Below are 8,916 nucleotides of genomic sequence, written 5' to 3' on the forward strand. Positions count from 1 at the left end.
TACACATGAGTAAACAAGATAGACAAATGTTTGCTCCTTTTTTTCTAATGCCTAAAAACCATATGCTGCAATAATGAAAAGAGTTATCATAAGCTGAATTTTCAGAAACAGAGGACCACGTTCATATATTAACTTCGTCAATAGCCATGCTATATTACGGAGGGATACTGGAGAAGTCATGCAAAACGGGAAATATGTACGATTTGCTATGTAAAATATCTACGGGAGACATCGAGTAATTTAGATCAAAATTAAAATCAGATTTTACTATATACATACGGAAATGAGTTGTTACAATTACTATTCGGATAGATATCACATACTAATATATAAAATTCATTTTAGCGTGCAGAATGATTAGCAAAATCTCATAATAAATGTAGGGGAAAAGGAAGCACTCCGTCGGTTACGACGACGAGGGTTCCGGTTGATCCGAATCAACGGAACAGCCTGCTCGCGAAATTAACGTGTAAGTGGCTGAGCACTCCACAGACACGTGCACCCTTAACGTAGTTCTCAGGGATATTCAGCGTGACACAGAGAGTGACAAGGCCGGCCCCTTGAAATACAAGTACAACAGAAACAGGAAGTAAGAGTGAGAGAAAGTTGTGGTGAAAGAGTACAGCAGGGATCACCACCATCCCCTGCCGGAGCCTCGTGGAGCTTTTTTAGGTGTTTTCGCTCAATAAACACTCACTACGCCCGGTCTGGGAATCGAAACCGCAATCCTATGACCGCAAGTCTGCTGCCCTAACCACTGGGCCATTGCGCCTCCACCATAATAAATGGAAACGTATCATATTCATAAAAAAGCTTATGACATACATAAATCTACAGTTGTTAGAAAAACAGTACAACACAAAACGAAGGCACATTTTGAGATGTATGCACATACATATATGTGTATGTATGGATGTGTGCATATACATGTGTGTATGTAGATATGTATGCATATAGGTTTAAGGCGGTGAGCTGGAAGAAATGTTAGCATACCCGGCGATAATGCTTAGTGGTATTTAGTCTGTCTTTAGGTTCTGAGTCCAAATTCCGCCGATGTCGACTTTGCCTTTCATCCTTTTGGGGTCGATAAATTAAGTGCCAGTTATGCACTGGGGTCGATATAATCGACTTAATCCGTTTGTCTGTCCTTATTTGTCCCCTCTGTGCTTAGCCCCTTGTGGGCAATAAAGAAATAAGATATGTATGCATATATGTTTGCGTTTGTACATATGTAGGCGTGACATTATGGTAAGAAGCTTGCTTCCCAACTACATGGTTCTGGGTTCAGTCTCACTGCATGCCATTTTGGCCAGTGTCTTCTAGTGCAGCCTCAGTCGAACCAATACCGAGTGAATGGATTTGGTAATCATTTATGTGTGTGTGTGTGTGTGTGTTCGCGGGGCATATGTGTATATATATGTGTGCATATGTTTGTCTCCACTTCCATCACTTGACATCTGAAGGTGATGTGTTTTTGTCCCTGTAATTTAACAGTTCGGCAAAAAAGACCGGTAGAGTAAATACTAAGCATACAAAACATAAATCCTGGCATCGTTTTCTTCGACTATAACCCTTTAAGCCAGTGCTCTAGCATGGCCACACTTAAATGACTGAAACAAGTAAAAGAATTTATATATATATATATTAATAAAAGGAATTCCAACCTTGTCTGATTTTCACGTTTTATTTACAATCTTATAATGATATAATATAAGATAATAGAATATAATAAAATAACATAAAATAATAGAATGTTAAATGTTCATTCTGATTGAACTAGTACTTTTATGCATTAAATTATGCAATCTTCAGGTTCATGTAGTAGTGGTGACAGTCATGCTTCACAATTTTTGACTGTAGTGAGATGGTTAAATATGTGCCTTAAATACAGCTGTGTGGGCACCAGATTGCTAGGTTTTGCAAACTGTATTCTGACCAACCAGTGCGTAGCATCACTCAATTACTTAAGCTGTTTGGTTGGTTTAGGCGTAACGCTTTATTGAACATGTCAAGAGTCCTATATCTTAACCCTGGCCGAGGCAGCAATTGTTGAGCTATTTTTAGAAATGTTGTAAATAGCCTTTGTCAGGGATTTTTATATTTCAATTGTCATCATCATCATTGTCAGCACCTTAATTATTGTTGCTAGTGGTGATGGTGGTGGCAATAGAACTTTTAACCCTAAATAAGATAATTTTCCTGCTATCTTCATCTTGATCACCTTTAGTATTGTTGTTGTTGTTAGTGGTCATGGTCATAGCTGTAGAAGTAGTAACTCTAAGTATTATTATTATTATTGCTTATTTAGCTTGGGTTCGAGTTTATCAATAAAATTTTTTTCTCTGATTTTCCTCTCGATTTCACTTGGGCTGTGTAATTTGTAATATATATTATATATATTTTCCGACCACATGTTGCTAGGTGGTTACTTAAAGGTATCTGACGGACCTCTGGGTCTCTAATCTGTTGTCGGTGTACACGTGAGCGTTCTGATAGTGTATTTCCCGTCTGACCTACATATATTTCTTCACAATTTGGGCGTTTGATGCAGTAAATTAAATTTCTGCTTTTGCAGTTCATATTCGCGTTTGTGAATATTTTCCCGGTTTTTGTGTTTATATATTGGCCGGTATGTATGAATTGGCATGTGCCACAATGGCTATCATTGCATTTAGATACAGTGAATTTTTGGTCCCTGTTGCTAAGGTCAAATTTTGCCTTTGTTAGTAATTTTAACAAGTTTTTTTAACAAGTTCTTTTACTAAGAACCATAGCTCGACCCCAAAAGGATGAAAGTCAAAGTCGACCTCGGTGGCATTTGAAATCAAAGCGTGAAGACAGACGAAATGCTGCGTGATGACGCCCCATGTAGTAAAGCTTGTATCAAAAGTTCGTTAAATTAGTGACGAATCACTAATTTAAAATCAATATTACCTCAAATTGTTGTTCTACTTTTAGCATTGAGCTCTTCACCATCTGCAAATGCTATGGTACAGAGTTTCCAACAATTCCAACCCTTTGAGGCGGGATATTATTCTCAACTAGTCTTCAGAAAGTTTACTGCTTCCAGGAAGGTATCAGTAGATTTGTGTACTAACTTAATTTCAAATGATGATGTCAAAGAATCCCAATCACATCTGAACCTGTGTTGCAGGGAATGAAGATATGGTGTGAGGTATGACTGCTAAGAAAAAGAAGGTGGACTGTGGTTGGGGGATAAGAAGATAAATGGAACAAGAGTTTATAGCCGCTGGAGAGGCTGTGTCGTAAGAAATTTGCTCCCAAACCACATAATTCCGGATTCAGTTCCACTGCGTGGCAACTTGGATGTCTTCTGCTATAGCCTCGAGCCGACCAAAGTCTTGTGAGTAGATTTGGTAACAAGAAACTGAAAGAAGCCCGTCGTACACACACACACACACACACATATATATATATATATATATATATATATATATATGATGTACTGATATGTGATAGAAAATTCAAATTATGATGTCCTTTACCCATATATGCATATATATATATATATATATATATATGTATGCATGTATGTAGGTATGTACATATATGTATGTATATATACATATATTTATATATTTATATTATTATATATATATGTATTTGTATGCCTGTCACTCCACGATCATTTGACAACTGATGTTGGTGTGTTTACGTCTTCATAACTTAACGGTTCGGCAAAAGACACCGCTAGAATAAGTACTAGACTTACAAAGAATAAGCCCTTCCGTCTATTTGTTCGACTAAAGACGGTGCTCCAGCATTGCCGCACTGAAATGACTGAAACAAGTGAAAGAATAATAGAACATCACTTTACTTATTCAGCAGCTACAACAAACTGGGTGCATCAGTATTCAATCCAACGTTGCATTAAATATTTAGTTTTATACTTACCCGAGACTGTCTCTTTGTATTTTCTCTCATCTTTTCTCCTCTGCTGTGTATTATCTGAGTATATTTATAATTTGTATGTGTTCGTCTACAGACTTTTGAATTTGCTCAAGCATTGCATTAGCGTTTTATGAATATTCACGTTAATGTATGCGAGTAGGCGGTGTTAGAACGCATTTGTGACTAGACTGAATAAAGCTTTCGTTATTGTCATATCTCTGACATGTGGATTCATATTCATAGGTATGTTTATATATATATGTGGTTGTATTTGAATGCATGCGCCTCCGCTCTCACTCTCTCTCACTCTCTCTGTCTATCTCAGTCTCTATCTTTCTTTGTCATTCGTTCTCTCTCTCTCTCAGTATATAAATATTCGTAAAGATATGTCTATATGTGTTGGAGGATGCTATGTACTTAGGTGTTTGCTTCCCTATCTCAAGATTCGGGTTCAATCCTACGTGCATGACAGCATGTGCAAGCGTCATCTTCTGTATCATCGGGGCAACCAAAACTTTTCTGAGTGGCATTGTTATAGGAAAACTGAAAGAAGCCTGTTGTGTATATATATCTAAGTAACTTCAAATCTGGTTACTTCTGCAAAACTAGTCATAATTTGATATCCGTTATTATAGGCTAATTCTATATCTATGAGGTAATGTAGGTTGTAGTTATTGTAGCACTAAGTGTACCTTAATATTTATTACGGAATTTTCCCTCCGATAACTCAAGTTGATAAAGAGAATTTTTGGTAAATTTCTCTTTATATTTATTACGGAATTCTCCCTCCGATAACCTAAATAAATACAGAACATTTTTTTATTAGCTATTTTAAACATTTTTTATATCAATAATTTTAAATAAAAGAGAAGTGTTTTTACATATTTCAAAAGTTTATTTACGCCTTATGTATTTCTCATAAATCAAATATTGTATGTAAGTCGAAACAAATTGTTGACAATTTTGCTTTTTAATGATTTTTTATTTTATCTTTTATTATATTATATTCATATATATACTATGCTATAATATAAATACATTATCGGATCGTTAGTTGAAGATCTCTATTTAATCTATTGTTTATATACATACATACATACATATATATATATGTATAATCTTTTGTTTATATAGATACATATATACATATATATATATATATACATATATATATATATATATATATATATATATATATATATATATATATATATGTATGTATATATAAACACATATATATGCACTTTATCCTCACCCTTGTACACCTTGACAACTGGTGTTGACGTGTTTACGTCCCCGCAACTTCGCAGTTGGGTCCAAGAAGATAGGTAAAGTGAATACCGGGAATAAAAAAAATAAATACAGTTGGACATTCGTTCGATTAAAATTCTTCAAAGTGGTGCCCCAGCACGGCCACAGTCTAATGACTGAAACAAGTAAGCGTTAAAATGATAAAAGATCATATGTATGTATATATATATATATATATATATATATATAATATATATATATATATATATATTGATAGATAGATAGATAGATAGATAGATGATAGATAGATAGATAGATAGATAGATAGATAGATAGATAGATAGATAGATAGATAGATAGATAGATAGATAGATAGATAGATAGATAGATAGATAGATAGATATGTGTTCGTACATACATATGTTTGCATATATGAGGTGAAGCTGCATTAACATATAGAGTGAAACATTGATTTGCTCGATGATTTTGTAAAACGTCAATGCAGTTGAGTGTGTACAATTAATCTTGAAAGGACAGCTTTTGTAGTTTGTCATTCAATGGCGAAGCGAATAACTGGATTTGAAATATGAGATACAATACTGAGATGATAAATATAGTCGGACAATAGACAAATATCTTAAAATTATTCTAATTGGAGAAAGGTCTATGAAATGATTGCAAAGAATCCCAATCATATATGACCTGCGTTACAGGAAATGAAGATATGGTGTGAGATAGGGCTGCAGAGGAAAAGAACGTGGACTGTGAGTGGGGGATAAGAAGATAACTATTGTCTGTTGCTTATCTTCTGAAACACTATGTCAAATCGGAAACAGTCGTATACGAAGAACGATGCTCAATTGTTGGACAAATCCTCAAGATACTGTTAATTTTAACGAATACTATTACGCCCACTTCGCAATTTCTTCAACACAGACCACATTAAGACCATTAAGAAAAAACGCCATCTGTCTAATACTCCTCCACCTACTACTTTCACTTTGCAATGTGATGTCCTGTAATGATCTCTTCCTGATATTGTAACTGGTGTTCCAGTTATTTGTCTAACTGAAAACTGATTTTTACTGATATATAAAAGCGGTGTTAATATATAATTGGCTACGGCAGGACATCGGCCCACAATGAACATAAAGCCAGATACCAGCAATCACATCTTGCAAATGGTTATTGAAATTATCCAATCATTTAAAATGTGTGGCTCGTGAAATAAAGCGTGGACTGGGCTACCATATTAGTGAGCAGATATTTAAACACACACATGACTATATATATATATATATATATATATAATATATATATATATTATATATATATATATATATATATTATATATATATATATTATATATATATATATAGATATACGGGTATGTGTGATTGTGTATAGAAGAATATATTAATAAAAGGAATTCCATCCTTGTCTGATCTTCACGTTTTATTTACAATCTTATAATGATATAATATAAGATAATAGAATATAATATAATAAAATAAAATAAAATAATAGAATGTTAAATGTTAAATGTTCATTCTGATTGAACTGGTACTTTCATCCATTAAATTATGTCATCTTCTGGTTCACGTAGTAGTGGTGACAGTCATGCTTTACAATTTTTTACTGTAGCGAGATGGTTCAATCTGTGCCTTAAATAGAGCTGTGTGAGTACCAGTTGATCGCTGGAATCGATATAATCGACTTCCCCCACCCCTGAAATTGCTGGCGTTTTTCAAAAATTTGAAACCAATATTTGCTACACACAAGTTGTTCGGTCTATATCTTACATCTTGCATTTAAAATATCTGTATTTCTCAAGCCGTCTCAGTTGACCCTAAAGCTCCGTAATTTTGAAAAAATATCAAGAAAACTAGTTTTTAAACATTCAGTGGATATGGGTGTTCATCATAATAAAATATAAATGAAATGGGTCTATAGGAAAAGTATAATGTTTGAGAAACACTTATTAAGACTCATTTGTACTCTTTGAAGAATCGTGTCACAAAAACTCTCTACAGTAGACGTGGTTTCGTGTCCCATGGAAAACTTTTGAATTTTCTATCTAAAAGGGTTTCTGAACGCAACATTATTATATATATTATTTATTATTTATACGTTCAAGTATGATTCGAGAACCACTATTCCATAAAGAAATCTTGTAATATTGACGAAATCATTTAAATTCGTAATCCCCGTGTGGCATCAGTTCAAATGCTAGAACGTGTAAAAGAGTATAAACTTTTGCTCATAATGAGATTATCGCACTGCTCCTTTCCTTATATTTCCGTTTTGAGGACATCTATTCATTAATGACTATAAACATTTTGACACATTTAGTTTCTAAGGTGCAATATATTTATAGATTTTTCGATAAATTAACCAATAACTGTAGTAAATTTTATTGCAAAGGGAATCACATTGCTTATTTGTTATGAACATTTTCTATTTCTCATTGTTAAGTCCTGATTCACATACTTAAAAGTTTTACACAGGAAGCGGAAGAGATACTTAGAATAATGTTAGTGGTAGGAAGTTAATTCAAAACGTCTGCATTGTACTTTGCTCTTGTAATATTAAGTGGTCATCCAAGGTGGCGCGTGACAGAATCGTTTAGCACGCCGGGAAAAATACTCAGCGGTATTGCAGCCGCCCTTAGGTTCTGATTTCAATTTGCACTGAGGTCGTCTTTACTTCTCAGCTGTTGGGCTTCGATTAAGTAAGTATCAGTTGACCAATAGCGTCGATGTAATTGACTTAGCCCCGCCTCCCTTGAAATTCCTTGCTTTGTGCCAAAATTTGAAGCTAATATTTTGTGACCATCTACTTGCACATCCTAACATAAATTACAGTGTTTTCTGTAAATTAGTGTTGTACAGCAATGAACAAAATAGGTTTCATTAGTTTTATTACTATTATAATTAATATTATTGATGATTTTAATTGTATATTTTCAATTGTTTAACCTCTGCAGTGATCTTCGATGTTTTTTTTTTTTATAACTGCGAGAAATCGTAGCTCAATGCGTCTAAAATCATGCTTTCCGAGCTTGAAATATAGGACAAAAGTAACAACATGAATATTCTATGTGAATTGATACAATCGCACAACGTTTTATTAAACAACAAGAAGAGTAAGTATTAGCCAGATAACCAATCCTTATCGCAGCTTAATTTAGTAGGAGATAACTATGCTTTCTTCTTTGTCATGCATATTAGGAAGTGTACAAACTAGCTGACAAATGCACCAATGCAAAATATCCCTTTAGCCTCGCAATTAATATCAATATGGCGATAGCCCTCACCTATCCTACTCCAAACACCAATCTCCTTAATTTCAACATCTTCATCTTTGATACGTCTCTCGAGCAAGATGGGCACTTTTTTGTCATAGATGCTGTCTTTCCAGAAATATTTTTCTTAAGAGGACGAGGAACACAGTATTAGCTCAATTTAATGAGTATCAAAAAAAAACATCATTAAGGAGAAAGGTGTAGCTCCAGATAGGAAACGTATGATTTAGCTAGGTATTGAAACCTCAGAATTATTGTACAGTTGCAATATAATGACACTTTATAGTCGGTATATTAAACAACTGAAACATTTCCACCAACAAAATTTCCAGTTCATTTCACACATTAAATGGGAAGACTAAATGACTAGCTAACCTATCCTACATAAAGTCAACGGCATTGGATGTATAGAATCTACTACCATGAAACACTGGCTACGATGTTCAAGA

At 34.1% G+C, this 8,916-nt stretch overlaps 1 long non-coding RNA gene across 1 annotated transcript in view; it reads left to right on the forward strand.

The window, feature by feature from the left end:
• Positions 1–1,248: 1,248 nt before the first annotated feature.
• The window catches only part of LOC118765564, a 10,592-nt gene continuing 2,924 nt past the window's right edge, over positions 1,249–8,916 (forward strand). The window contains exons 1-2 of the long non-coding RNA XR_005001426.1: positions 1,249–1,333; positions 2,267–2,268. This is a non-coding gene — a long non-coding RNA (uncharacterized LOC118765564). The remainder of the gene's footprint in view (positions 1,334–2,266; positions 2,269–8,916) is intronic.

Source organism: Octopus sinensis, linkage group LG12 (assembly GCF_006345805.1).
Source record: "Octopus sinensis linkage group LG12, ASM634580v1, whole genome shotgun sequence".
In the NCBI taxonomy this organism is placed as follows: domain Eukaryota; kingdom Metazoa; phylum Mollusca; class Cephalopoda; order Octopoda; family Octopodidae; genus Octopus; species Octopus sinensis.